Source organism: Castanea sativa, chromosome 7, assembly GCF_040712315.1.
Source record: "Castanea sativa cultivar Marrone di Chiusa Pesio chromosome 7, ASM4071231v1".
Classification (NCBI taxonomy): domain Eukaryota; kingdom Viridiplantae; phylum Streptophyta; class Magnoliopsida; order Fagales; family Fagaceae; genus Castanea; species Castanea sativa.
Window position 1 is genome coordinate 43,479,170 of NC_134019.1, and position 15,821 is coordinate 43,494,990.

A 15,821-nucleotide genomic window follows, 5' to 3' on the forward strand; every position below is an offset into this window, starting at 1 on the left:
TGCCTAATCTCTTCTCATCCTGTATCCTAACTTTGGACCTAGTTTGATAGAAAGACCTTCATGAAGTCATGTTTTGGGTCTTGAACCTATAATCAGGTGGCGACTCCTTCATCTCTTTTTAAGAGGCTCTGTGTACTTTCAGGCTCGCGTTAGTTTTGAATCTAAAACCACTTTTTAGGAAGATTGAGTATCGCATATCCCACTTTCGCGAGAATAAACTGACATACCAATCTCTCACAAAAAGGGATACGAATCACGAAACTTACAGGTTGCTAGGCTAAATATGCTTACAAAGGCTAGCATGGTACTAAGATCTCATGGCAAAGCACTACAACTCCAAAGTTAGACATAGAGACTTCCAAGTTGGAGACCTGTTCTTGAGGAAGGTGATGAGAGCTACCAGAGATCCCTTTCAAGAAAAGCTCGGTCCTAACTAGGAGGGACCCTATAGAATAACTTCGTGGCAGAGAAAATGTACCTATCACCTGGAGTTGCTAGACCGGTAGAAGTTGCATCACCCATGGAACAGGGAGCACTTGAAGAGATACTACCAGTAGGCGACGGCACGAAGAACATCACTCCTCATTTCCAGTTTACTTAGTTTTTTTTAATTCTTATTATCAACCATACTTTTTAGGCCCAAAGGGCAGATTTTTATTCTTTCAAGAACAATTTTCTATTTTTGCACGCATTTATCACAATAAGAGGAGTTATTCAGATATGACATGTGTTTGTCTGTGATCAATACTTAACTGGTTTCAAGGAGGTGATCGATACACAAGCTTCTTTCATGCAAAAGCCTCGGCTAGCCACAAAAAGAATTACATGGAGGGCTGTTAGATGCCAATGGAGTTTGGCAGGATGATGAAAATAAAATGGAGGAGATTGTGGTGGACTACTATAGCAACCTATTTACATCAAGCAATCCAATGGAGTTCGATGAGATCCTCAATGTAGTGTAATCGAAGGTTTCAACCTCCATGAACCAATAGATAGTTCGAAACTTCAATGAAAATGAGGTCAGAGTGGCTTTGAAGCAAATGTATCCCTTGATGGCACCAGGTCTGGATGGTATGCCTCCCCTATTCTTTCAACATTTTTGGAGCACTAGTGGAGTGGTGGTCACTAAAATGTTATTTGATTTCCTTAACCATGGTATTTCTCCTTCTAATTTTAGTGAGACTCATATCGTGCTTATTCCAGAAGTAAAAGAAGCATAAAGAATAACAAAATAGAAGTATATCAGTTTGTGTAATGTGGTATATAAGATTGCCTAAAAAACTATAGCAAATAGGCTTAAAAAGGTGCTTCCATCTATTATTAGTGAAACCCAAAGTGTTTTTGTGCTTGGAAAGTTAATCACTGATAATGTGTTAATTGCTTTTAAGACTATGCATCATATTAATCAGAAAAAAGGGAGCCAAGGTGGGGGAAATGGCTCTTAAACTTGATATGAGCAAGGCATATGATAGGGTGGAATGAGAATGCCTGGAGAAAATCATGGAAAAGTTAATTTTTGTAGAGAGGTGGATGCATTTGATTATGCAATGTGTGACTTCTGTCACTTATGCCATAAAGATAAATGGGATTCCTAAGGGAAATATTATTCCATCAAGGGGAATTTGTCAAGGTGACCCCTTATTTCCTTACCTATTTCTTTTATGCGCAGAAGGCTTATCAACTCTAATCAAAGCCACAGTTGACAATGGACAGATGGAAGGGCTGGTTGTATGCCATGGTAGTCCAAAGCTTTCTTACTTATTTTTTGCAAATGACAACCTAATTTTTTGCGAAGCATCCATAGAGGAATGTGACACTCTAAAATGAGTCTTGGAAGTATATTAGAAAGCCTCAGGCCAACAATTGAATCGGGCAAAAACATCTTTGTTCTTTAGCGGGAACACACTCACGGAGATCCAAGAGGAGATTAAAAGAAGATTTGGGGCCAAAGTGATTAAACAACATGAAAAATATCTTGGTTTGCCCTCACTTGTGAGGCGAAATAAAAGGAATACCTTCAATGACATTAAGGAGAAGTTTGGTAAAAAGTTAGCGGGGTGGAAGGAGATAATGTTGTCCAAAGTTGGCAAGGAGATTTAAATTAAAACAATGGTCCAAGCTATACCAACGTACACCATGAGTTGCTTCAAACTACAGGATTTTCTCTGTGAGGAGTTAACAAGTATGGTTAGAAACTTCTGGTGGGGACAAAAGAAAGATGAAAAGAAAACTGCCTGGCTTAGTTGGAAGAAAATGGAGGAATAGGTTTCAAAAATCTAAAACTCTTTAAGCTGACTCTTCTTGCAAAACAGGGATGGAGGCTTCAAATGGGTTAAAACTATTTGGTTTATAGGGTTCTTAAGGCCAAGTATTTCCCAAGAAGTGATTTTCTGAATGCCGCGCTTGGAAACAACCCTTCCTTCACCTAGCGTAGTGTTATGGCAGCCCAACATCTAGTTAGAAAGGGCCTTAGATGGAGGGTCGGCAATGGTGAAAGTATTAGAGTATGGGGAGACAAATGGTTGCCAACTTCCTCCACGTATATAGTAGTTTCTCCAAGATTGTTCCTGCAATATGATACAAGAGTTAGTGAGCTAATTGATGTTGCCACATCTAGTTGGAAGACCTCCATTGTTGATGCTTTATTCCTACCCCATGAAGCCGAGACAATAACGAGCATCCCTCTGAGTTCTCGGCTGGCAGCAGACAAGCTAGTCTAGTCTAAGACATAAAATGGTTTGTTTTCTGTGAGTATAGCTTACAATCTAGTAGCAACAGCAACCCAACATGCCAATCTTGGAGAGAGCTTCGAGAGTAGCCACGTTTTCCGCTTTTGGATGAGGGTTTGGCATTACTAATTCCATAGAAAGTTTGTTACTTTGGTTGGCGAGCTTGTCTTGATACTTTACTAACGAAAGCAAACTTGAGGCGGCGGCAGATTGTACAATACGATATTTGTAATAGCTGCAAAATGGAGCCAAAGTCCGTTGGGCATATTTTGTGGAGCTATCCAAAAGCTCAAAAGGCATGGGGCTACTCTAAAATGACGGGAAGTTTGAACTTGGAGGTTTGTCGCACATTCAATGATCTGCTGTGGACTTTGTTGATGGTCAATGAAGTTGGTGATGACCAGGCAGTGAAGGTTGTTACAATTGCATGGGCATTGTGGCATAATTGTAATGAGGTGAGACATGAGGGGGAGAAGAAGAATGGAAAATCATTGGTGCAGTTGGCCCTTAACTATATTGCCGAGTATAACGCAACTATTGATGATGTTAATGAGTCAATATTGGTGGTTGAGCAAGATGCTTCTTGGCGACCTTCGCATTCGAATTGGAATAAAATAAATGTTGATGGCATGTACTTTTCTCTACACAGAAGGTAGCGGGGATTGGTGTGGTCATTAGAGATGATAAGGGAAGGGTGGAAGTAACGCTGTGCAAGAAGATTATGGCCCCAGTGGGGGCTGTTAAGGAAAAGGCAAAAGCTTTTGAAGCCAAGTTGTTGTTTGCAAACAACATCGGCATTCAAGACATTATCCTCGTGGGTGATTCTCTATTGGTATACAATGCCCTCTGTGAGAAGTCTCTTCCCCCATCATCTGTGGATGCGGTGGTATCGGGAATGCAGGAAATGGACAAGGAATTTAGACATATCGAGTTCTCCCATGTTAGAAGACAAGGTAATAGACCTGCACATCTCTTAGCTAAATATACATCTGGCATTAATGACTATCTTGCGTGGATTGAAGAAAATCCTTACTTTATTGAGCAAACTTTAATCCATGATGTAATCTCTATTTCTCATATGCAATAAATACTCAGCTTTCGCATTAAAAAAAAAAATTTAGTGCTAAAATTTGATGTCTAAACTTCTTGACAACTTGTATTTTTATATTTAGCTTTATTTTGACGATGAAGAAGAAATATTGGGATGAACAACATGAAAGTGACAAGACCCATCCTATCAAGGGCATTCTGGCCATCCTCTTTTAGCTAAGTAGTTTTAATTGATAATTTATCTCTATTAGCAATTACAAATGATTGCTTACGATCAATTTAAAAGAAAATCTATTTAATATAATTCTTAGACATTAATTTGATGCTTTGTGTGGAAGTTCCAAACACCTAAAATATTCGATAATGAATAATGAATAAAGGAACAAGTAGAAACTAAAAATATAGTGTATTAAGAGATTTAGTATCCGTTCGGATACACGTTGCATTTTGCTTCTTGCATTTTCTCCTTTTTTTTTTTTTTTTTTGATCCACGCGCAACAGCTTTTAGGAGACAGTGCACTGTTCCTGCACTGTTCATGTACTATTCATGGGACCTACAAGCACTTTATTCAAAAAAATATTAAAAATGGGTCTCACGGTACTATTCATACATTTAAAAATTATTTTACTACAGTATTTTCAGTTTTCAGCAATAAGTTCTATCCAAATGGACCTTTAAGATTTAAACTTGCCTACACCAAAAATAATTAGTGTCATGGCATGATGATAAAAAGTAATTATAATGGAGCTAATGTCGTAGATTCAAATTTCTTTGTATCTATCAAAAAAACCATAATGTATTAGACTTATTCAACAACCTCCCAATGATAAAACTTGCATTTAATGCTTTTCTTTTAAAATTAATATATTTATATTTATTTAAAGCTAAAACTAAGAGAAAATTCAATTAGATTTCTAATTGGAGTCTAAATTTTGAGCCACATATTTTGTCTAATTTTAAAAAAAAAATTATGCTAAATGAATTAATTCAATACAAAATATAAAGAGTCCAATATAAATGAATCATAAAAAACTCAATCATATAACCAATTTTATTTTTAAAATTAAAATAAGAGAAAATTTGAAGGATTTTACTTTCCAATGCCATTTGTTTGTCTAACTAAAAATAATTCAAATTTATTAACTTTTTACATAACACTATGAATATAAACTATGCTTGAATTTATGTTGAACCTCAAATCATTAAACCTTTCCATTTTGATTGTTTTAGTTCAAATTTAACTCAATTGATGACAAAGTTTTGTGTTTATAAAACAAAAAATGAAACACAAGTTTAAATTAGGCTAAAATGCAAATTGCACCCTTTAAGTTTTGATCAAAATCTATTTCAGTCATCTAACTTTATTTTCATTAAATTGAATTCTCTAAGTTTCAAATTTTTTTAATTCAGACATTCTATCCAATTTTGTTGAAATTATCTATTAAAAAAGTATTTGTCTCACGTGAAAAAAATCTATAAAATTAATAAAATATTTTATAGATTAATTATGTTAGAATCTCATTTTAATTTTTATATTAGTTAATTGCATACTTAATGAAAATGATTTAACGAAATTGGACAAAAGACCTAAATTGAATAAATTTGAAACATAAAAAATTTAATTGAATAAAAATAAAGTTAAATGACTAAAATGAAATATCCACTCTATTTGTTTTGATGTTAAATATTTTCAAGGATTTGTTTATTTGCATTTTTGCCAAAAATATTATCTGCGCTAAATATCAATTAGTGTTTTAACATAACCTCAGATCCCATGACATTATCTAGTATTCAAAATTCTTTGTGTGCTGTTAATAAGCAAGAGATTTAAAACTATGCCTATTATCTAAATCTTGGTAGTTTGATACGATGACAATAACTTAAAAATGTAATCAGTCTTGAATTTGCTTATTTTGTTGAAATTAAATTTTTTTTACTAAAAGTACGATAAATAAATGTAAAAAGTAGGTGAACTAGTACCGTAAAACCCATAAATAATAGTAAAAATAAAACTCATGAATTGTAGTAAAATTCGGTGAATAGAAAAATAATCATAGAGCCAAACACACACTTCGTTTGAAACTCTATTTAAAAAAGAAAAAATCCAAAATTCCAAACCAGCGATGGAAACTCACAAATAAAGCACACGTTGAAAGAGATCTGGGAGAGAAACTCCAGAGAGGTGGGGAAGGAATGTATATAAGGAGGTCGATTGTCCTCTGGAATCTCGCTTCTTCACTCACTAAACTCAGTAGGGTTCACACTCAAAGGTAAACGCTTCTCTCTCACTCTCTTTTTTTTTTTATAATTATTATGTCTCTGTAATGCTTCCCTTTCCACCAAATCCTTTTGATGCAATCAATAATTCATGATTTATGTTATATTTTTTTGAGAGAAATGAACCCCATTTTTCCTGTCATATCATATGCGTTCAATCTTCACACCCCATAGAAGCCGTTGACTGATTTCAAGTCTTCATAACAAAGAAAAAGTTAAAAAGACAAATGGGTTTTCCTTTCTGATACTGATGCACCTTTTGATTAGAAGCAAAAGAGTATCTAGCACTAGCTGTTGCCATACACTTCATGTTTTATGCGAAAAATACTTTCTTTGGAAGTTCATTATACAAAATTACAAATTGTTCACTTTAAGACTAGAATTTCACTAAACAGAATGAAAAGAAATTACATCAGTTGAGAGAGAATAAGGACTCTCTTCAATGCAAGTATCATAATGCTTAACACCTAAAGCATATTTTGGTAACAAATTTGCAAGTATATTACCATTCCTGCGAGTATGAGAGACCTCAAACCCGTGAAACTCATGCATTAATATGGTTGGTCTTGAATCCATCACCTCACCTTGCTCTTACAAGGGTAGGGTGGTGTCACTTTAGCTACAGCTCATAGGCAGAAGTGTTTTTAATTTATTAGAGCAGTTTACTCACATACCTGTTTGGTACAGCTTATTTTTTCAACCTTCTGAAAATGGGATTGTTTGAATTGAAAAAGCTGTAGCTAGAAAGATGTTAAGTTTGAAAAAAGTACAGTTTGAAACTGTGTTTCCAAACAGGCACACGTCACCTCACCTTACTGTAACAAGGGGTGGAGGAGGTGTCACTTTAGCTGCAGCTCCTTGGCAGTATTGTTTTTAAGTTGTTAAAGTAGTTTATTAGCTACATCACTTCAAATTGCTCTTTCAATGGGAGGAGGAGGTGTCACTTGAGCTGCATCTCACTGGAAGAATTGTTTTTAAGTTAATTTGATGTGACTATATTTTTTATACTGCCCTGTAGGCCTGCACCATGCCCTGGAAGAATTGTTTTGCGACTGGGTGCTTGGTAGAGCTGTTCTCTGTCAGAGACTGAGGGAAAATGGGAAGCTAATAGAGTTTTGTGAGAGTTCTAACAAATCCGGTCTCTTTGTAGTTATTATGGTTTATTTTGGAGGGACTGATTTTAGTCACTAATGGCAGAGCCACGCGGGCCTTTTCTTTTAAATTGACCTCAGCTACTTAGGCTTTGAGAGTGTGCAAGCCTGAGGGAGGGAGACGTAAGGTGACCTGTATGGGTGCTAAGGAGCTCAGATGGCCCAAGGTTTAAAGTGATGGGCCAGAAGTCACAAAACATGCAAGTGGTCTTGTTAAAGCCCAACCCGTGGCTACATCACCTTCACTAAATGAGGGCACTTTGGTCAAGCCCATTTCGTCAAATGTAATTTCTGATGCCCAGTCTTCCAAAACAAAGCTATTGGACCTGCTAACGAGTTGGTGCTGGTCCAAGTCGAGAACTGGGCAGAGTGGCGTCCACCTGCTCAATAAAATGCTTGTGAGAACAGCGAACCGGGTTGGATGAAAAGAGAGGATGTGGCAGAGAAGACAGTCAGGTACGTGCGCGTGTGTGCGCTTTTCTTCTTTTTTTTTTCCTCTAAATGCTAGCAATTGGCAAACGACATCGTTCAGAGCAACAAATTCCGGAATGCTTTGACCCGTAAGACCGCTATACCCGCAAAACTGTATGTCTATGTTGCCTTTTATGTTTTTGATATGTTATTGCTATTGGTATTCATTTTCTTTTTATTATGTTTAATTTGACTCAATTGAATTAATAAAAGACTTTGTTTTATTTATTTTCGAGATGTACTCAACAATCTAAAAGAAAATATTCATTTTGTAAATTAATATTAGACTAAAATACAAATCTCACTTTTTAAATTTCATTAGAATTCATTTCAACCTTATAACTTTGTTTTTGTTCATTTTAGTCTTCTATATTTCAAGTTAATTCAATTAAAATCTATCAATCAATTTCGGTCAAAAATTTTGGAAAATATTTTTGAATCATTTATTTAGCTGGGATCCTTCCTACCACCTATAGCAAGAACATCAAAAGAGAGCTAAACCACAATTTAATCCACTTGTTGGTCATTTTAATTAGCTTCTTCTTACATTTCTTGACAATTAATTCATTATACCTGCTTCATTAGAAGAACAACACAGTTTCACTAAGTTACCACTAACATTGTCAGCAATAGTCTCCTATTAATAAAAAAGGTAACCCAAAAACGAAAACAAAAATTACAAGATCTAAAAGCCTTCACTAAAAGAATTACTCGTCACTTTGACTAACCAAAGGGCTTCCAATATGAGGGACTTCAAAATGACCATTTTTTTGTTTGTTTGTTGAAAAGACTTCAAAATGACCATGATCTTTATTGATATGCATAGAGAGATACACAATCTAGGAAATAAAAAATGAATAAACAAATTGCAGATCACGCAATGCTGATTAAAAAGGAGAAAGGGAGATCAATATGAGCTAAATTTCCTCCATCAATGTTTGCATCGCTGACTATAGAACTGATCAAGGGTCTTTGCAAACATACAGTGGAGAAGCTCATGTGGGAAAATGCGAAGGAGTGTCCATGCCAAAACTAGCAACTAAATGATATTGCGGGTGTCATAAGCTAGGTCAGAAATTTCATCTCTAATTTATCCAACTCCAATTACAAATAATAGATATTTTTTCATGAAAAATCCAAACAATAGTCACATGTAGACCATTGCTACTGTCAATCATAATAAGTTCACCCTACTTGTTTTGCCAGACTGCCACGAAGTAAACTTACTCTAACAGTTTTCCTATGGAGTTTCATGCTACTAGTTTTGCTACAACTAACTTATAATAAAAAGATATAAATTATTACTCTTTCATGAAAAATCCAAACTATTGACACATGTAGAGAGCATACCCATCAACTTTGAGTTATGCCCCCAATCCAACAACACGCTCAACAATTATTCACGCTATCAATTGATTGTTTAGTATTTTTTGTTTTACCATTTGGTACTTGCATTGGGGAGTAATTTTATTCCTCAGATTTTGTTATTTTTAATGTTCCCCCTATAGAGCTATCTCTTTTGGCAAGGCAAAAGATGGCCCTTTATTTTATTTTATTTTACTAGCCCTTGTCCCGCATGTTATTATTATTTTTAAGGTGGTCTCATTATTATTATTAAGATCGCTCTATAAGGGTAAAATAAAGATTACCCTTCATTTTATTCCTCAGATTTTGTTATTTTATTTTATTTTTAAAAAATCCAATTAAAAATGTACTGCTTACTGTTCTCAACAAACAAACAAAAAAATTGTACTACTTACTAGTTAATTGTAATACACAAACAATAAAATTAAAAGACCCATGAAATCATGAGATACATACTCATTATTGTAATGGAATCCAATCAAATTGCCAACTTCTTTTAGAGCTGCCCTCCAAATCTGCACCTTGGCAATGTTATCCTTGAAATTTTTTTCATGTTCAGCCAATTCTACCCCAAATTTTCCCTCTTGCTTACGTACTTCTAATAGATCTACTCCATAAAAAACTGGTAAAACCAATTGGCCAAGATTTTTCCTACACTCAAGAATCCAAACAAGTTCGTCCAGACACCATTTGGAAGATGCATAATTTTCAGAGATCACAACAACCGAAATCATTGACCTTTTGATGGTTTTGAGAAGTTCCTCTATAAGTTTGTTTCATGTTCAGCCAATTCTACCCCAAACTTTCCCTCTTGCTTACGTACTTCTGATGGATTTACTCCATAAAAAACTAGTAAAACCAATTGGCCAAGATTTTTCCTACACTTAAAAATCCAAACAAGTTCGTCCAAACACTATTTGGAAGATGCATAATTTTCAGAGATCACAACAACTGAAATCATTGAAAAATTTCAAAGGAACTTCTCAAAACCATCAGAAGGTCAATGATTTTGGTTGTTGTGATCTCTAAAAATTATGGATCTTCCACCGAAGACTAATTATGCACCAAAAGAGTTTCAGCTACCCACGCAAAAAAAAAAATGTGATTAGATCTGGTAATGAAATTTTGATATCAAATTTAGGAATTTTTTTTCCCTTTCCTTGATTTCTTTGCTAAGGATCTTCCCTTTGTTTCATTTAAAGTAAAGATTATCTATTTCTTTTATTGCATTTTTTAATATAAATATTTTATAGATTTCTTGTTGAATGTTTTTCAGATTTTTATAACTTGTATGAAGCGTAATTGTGAGAGTGCATGTCAATGGCGGCCAAGACTGGCAGGTGGCTGGCAGCATTTCTTGCTTTTTTTTTTTTCCTTGAGATTTTGTGAGGTTGGATCCTCTAATGTCAATGTTTGGATGTTGGCGCTATTGGGGCTACTGTGTTATGTTTGTGTTTTCATGTCATGAGTTTTAGGGGGGAGGGGGGAGAGAAGAAAGTACAAAACAAAAAAAACAAAAAAGTGTGTTTCATGGTTACAAATTCATTTTTAAAAGTGTCTTGTTTCTTGAGGTTGTCTTTCTTGCTTACGAATTCATTTAGTTTTCATATTTAGAGTTGAAAAAAAAGCAATAAGAGATGAAATAGCTTTAGTTGGGTGCTTTGAAAACAGAAATTGCTTACTAATGAGTAGTAACTTTTTTTTTCACTAATATAATGAGTAGTAACTTTGGAGAATGTTATTGATGACTTAGAATTTTTATGTTAGGCCCCTTTTCAATCCACTAAAGAATGATCATGGAGTTCTACTGCTAAATTATATCACTTTGTTGATTTACGTTTTTGCATAATGTGATTTCATTTGCTATTATACAGGAAATGAATTAGTAAGAAAGAAAGACAACCTCATCTATCTATATATATATATATATATATATATATATATATATATATATATATATATATATATATATATAATTAAAGTCAAAGCTTAGTGAAAATTCAATTAGTTCTCAAATTGGTAGAGCAGAAAATTATCATGATTCCCTTGCATCTAGGTGTCTTTTCCACTTCTTCTATCCATCAAATCCTAATAAGTTCTTACATATTCTGCAGTTATAAATTCACCTATTATTATTTTGTGTTTGTAAATTTCCGGACCATTTCTCTTCCTTATCTCTCTCATCTCTTATACTTATTTCTCCTCTATGGCACTCACACACAGCCTCACATAATGTGAGCACCTACATAGTGCAAAAAGCCTCTCTCTTCCGGTAGAAATTTAGCTTTGTATTGATCCAAAATGCAAAAAACAATCACTATATTTACCCAAAAAATAAAACCCATTTCTACTTTTGTTTCTTCTTTTTGACATTTGTTTTCCTATGGCAGAGTTGATGACCGCATCAACTGGACATCAAACAGTCTTCCAAGACCATGAGGTCCATTTCATGCCTCTTCTTCTTCCCTTATTTTTTTTTCCCTATGTCAACTGTTCTATTTAGAAAATGCCATTGGATTGTTTTCTGAGTGATCATTCAGGAAATTCGTTGGGATTATTTTGTTTACAATTTTTATTTTTATTTTTTCTCTTTTGGAACTAACAACTATTACAATTTTGAAATTAATAGCGTTGACCATTGGTAGTTTCATTACATCTTATCAAGCCCTTAGATTAAATAGCATTGGCCTTTGGATTGACCACTTAGAAATTGCCTGCAACTTGTCTGTCAAAATACTTGACTATAAGATTTTTGTGACATTAGGGCTTTGAAAGTGTATTTCTAGGATCCTTTGGCTACTGTGTTTGTTATACTTGAGTTGTGAGGTTTAGATTGATGCTTTAGGAGACAAAGAAAACCTTAGATTTTCAATATGTTAGAACTCCATCTAATTTAAAATTGTTAAGTCCCTTTTAAGTCAAGTTTTTGTGTTTGAAGAATTTCCATGAGCATTTGGTCTATTGAGAATTACATGAGTTATTATTGCTGGCTTTGACACAAACCTTATGAGAGCAAAATATCCATTGTATTATGTAAATAGATGACTTGATTCAAAAAATTTCAATTGGTTAATTCTAGTACAAATTGTCCTTTTTGGCTTATTGTATCCATTTCAATAAATCTTCATATTTTATTTATTTTTTCTTGCATTAGTTTAACATAGCCAATAATATGTTATTGGGACAGTTGTTGAATCACTCTGCGTCATCCCTCATCAAGCAATAAATCCCAATGGAAGAAAGCAATAACAGATTTTCATGTTGTTTGAACCCATAACCTGCATTAACATCGAATAAATCCGAGTCATGCAGCAGCCTACCAGCCTTAGCTGTTTCAAGATGCTATTGTAAATGGGGTAAAACTTGCAACTGATACTATTTTTTTTTTTTATTCTTATTTTGTTGGTAGGGTGATTGAAGTGACACGTGGTGGGTCCAAAATTTAATATTAAATTTAGTATCCGTTTGGATACCAAGTCTACGTTTTGAGTTTTTGAGTTTGCGTTTCAGCTTTTTTTTTCCTCCCGCGGCAGCTTTTCAGCTTTTAAGGAGACAAACGGCACTGTTCATCATTGATGGCATTGTTCATCACTGAAGGCACTGTTCACAATACTATTTATGTACTTTTTCATTAAAAATGGGTCCCGCTTCACTATTTACATATTTAAAAAATTATTTTGCTACAGTGTTTTCAGTTTTCAGTAATAAATTCTATCCAAATAGACCCTTAGTCTCTCAAGAGTCAAATGAACTGTCATATATTTAAATTAGAATTAACTTTTAACCTTGTATATACTTCCTTATAAAGCTTCTCAGATCCACTTGAATAAATCAATGAGCTGAATAAATATAGAGCCAGAAGCACAAAACTTGGTGTTTCACCTACTGCTAAAACAAATGCAAGTGCCAAAAGCAGATAAAGGTTCTTATTACATCCTCAAACTTATGAGATTCTTATTTTCTTTAAGACCCCTCATAAACTTAATAGCGGGTACATAACTTGCGATGCATGTAAGCATTCAAGAATGTCTTCAATTGTCGAATTTGAGAACTTTCCCATGGGTAGGGTGCATGATATAGTTGGTGAATGTTAAGATGAATCCTCAAGAAAATTCATTTATGTGGCTTATTTGTATTTGATGCAACTAGAAACCCTTTCTTTTCTTTTTCTTTCTTTCTTCTTCTTTTTTTTTTTTTTTTTTTGTAGAAACTGTATTTTCATATAATTAAGAACTTTAGCGGAATAATGGATATGATAAACAAGTTTGAAAAGCTGAGTTTCTTATTTGAATGCATGGAATTCTCAGATTTTTGAATTATTCCCAATCTTATTTAATGGCATGTCATTTTATGTTCTTGTGTTTCATATATCATCCAATGATGGGTAGTCAAATTTAATGGGTAAGGAAGTTTAAGTGAGTAATCATTTTTTCTTATTCTAGAATTCCTAATGCACGTAGAATGGTCAGGAGGAAGAGAAATAAGAAGAATGGTGTGGGTGGTGGTACAATCATGGTCCCCTGGTTTTATGCTGATGGAGGTTAAGAACGTTCTTCAAACTTAGGTACTATCTTTATTTTTCTCTTTTTAAAAAATTGGAATTCTGGAGGATGATTGTTGAAGTTGGAAAAGTGAGATAAATGGGTTTATTGAGATTTGAGGATCAGTTAAATGATGGTGCTTGCATATGTTCTTTTCAAGAGAGAATGTGCTATCAGTTTTTTGTTATTTTGATGTGCAGGTTATTTTATTTTCTTGAAAATAATTTTTTTGAAGTTCCTCACCTTTGATAACCAATTCATGGACATCTTTGGGCATAAGGCTCTTATTAGTAGTTGGAACTAAGTTTTGAAATTTGAAAATTTCCTCTTTATTTTTAAGTGAATATTCTCCATTGTGTTTTAAGCATTTGTAAAATGTAGAATAAAAATCAGTTAACGTGACTTTTCACTAAATAACTAATTCACCTACTAACTCGGCTCTCCATAATTTTTATTTTCCACCAGTGATTAGTATTTTGTTATTTTTAGGAAAGCCATCATGTCCATCATGTTATGTATGTATTTGTCTTCTTTATTTGGTTATTAGAAAGGATTATAACGATGTCAAAGACATTTTTGTAAGGTGGTTCATGACTTCATTCTCAACAATTTAAGCAACTAAAATACTATTACTTTATTCTGCCGTCTTTACCTTATAACAAATGATGTATAAAACCTCAAGGATGAAACTGAACATCAAACTAACTAGTTTTATTTTTTTCCAGAGGCAACCTGACTGGGTCATCTACCATGAGCTGGTGATGACTACAGAGGAGTACACACGAGAGGTCACAGTTATAGATCCTAAATGGGTCGTGGAAATGGCGCCTAGATTTTTCAAGGTGGCAGATTCTACAAAGTTTAGCGAGCAAAAACGACAAGAAATGATTGAGCCACTTTATGACAGACATCACGAGCCAAATTCTTGGCATTTGAGTAAACGCGTGCTTGAGATGTCTCGATGTCATTCATTTTGATGATGGGTATTGCTGTAAATTGGAATAGTGCTGTTTGCATGGTTGTCCCTTGTTATTTGATGTGGTGCATTCAGCAGGAGAGAGATAACCGGCACATTAAGGATTCAGAAAAAATAATTTCAGATCTTAAACTATTTTTTTTTTTTAAGACTCTTTAGGACTAGGTTGTAGCGCTAGGTTTTCGTTCTTTTGTTCAGTTCATGGTTTAATGGACTTTTGTACTTTATGCACTTGATTTTATTGTAAAAGGGAGCTGCTAGTTCTATTCAGATTACTGTTACACTACAATAATTTTATTGTATTATTATTGTTACACTGCATGAACTTCATTATAAAAGGGAGCTGCTCGTTCTATGCACTGTTTTCAGTCATTAACTAGTTGTTGTAAACCCAGTCACTCTAAAAAATTCATCAAAACCATGCTACAACAGAGAAGGTAAAATTCTTAATGGTGGTATAAAACTATTAAGTCTGTTTTCTTAGATACAGTTTGTTGCATTTAGTTTATTATATGATACACACACACATATGTTCCTATTAAAAATATTGTTTTACATGTTGACATAATGTACACATGGCACGAAATTACTGTGATAATAAGAAACCCACGTCCACTTGAAATTTATTTCCCACCATTGATGCACTATGCTAAATGACATTCCTTTAAAACTTTACATGTCAGTTGTTCAACTGCCTGTCAATGTGTATCTGCCCCTCTGTGATATATCCAGTATGATCGGGAGTTGGATGCATAATGTCCGAGCAAACAAAGAAATCAATGTTCAAGATTTTTTTCTTTTTTCTTTTTTCTTTTTTGTAAATAAATTTTCAAGAATTGATTTGTCATTAAAACAAGATCGAAGAATAGGTGAGATGATTTGAGAATGAGAATCCATTACCATCATTAGGCAATGCTAAAATCAGAATTTGTGCAATGGAGCCTTTCCGCCCTTCAATTCTTCCAGCACACTCGTAAATTGTTTCCAAATCAGTATACGTATACCCAGGATACCATGCCTTCCTCGCACTTCTTGACAGACACCAGAGACCTGCACAGTAGCAATCAGTTGTTTGTGTCAAGCAAATTATTTTAGAAAACTTTTGAGGCTCTTACAGACTACTCAAAATACTCTGGACAAACAGAAAAGTTTGACTTCCAAATATACTAGGAAGCCATGTAAATTTTGCAAATATATTATATATTTCTAAGTATTAGAACCACAAAAAGATGTTGAAGGATGTACAGGCAGCTTCATGCA

General features: G+C 34.1%; 1 long non-coding RNA gene across 1 annotated transcript; it reads left to right on the plus strand.

The window, feature by feature from the left end:
* The first annotated feature begins 11,439 nt into the window (after positions 1-11,439).
* On the plus strand, positions 11,440-14,917 carry LOC142643332 (uncharacterized). Its single transcript, XR_012845842.1, has 4 exons — positions 11,440-11,484; positions 12,232-12,400; positions 13,487-13,608; positions 14,311-14,917. It is a non-coding gene; the product is annotated as an uncharacterized LOC142643332 (long non-coding RNA).
* The last annotated feature ends 904 nt before the right edge of the window (positions 14,918-15,821 follow it).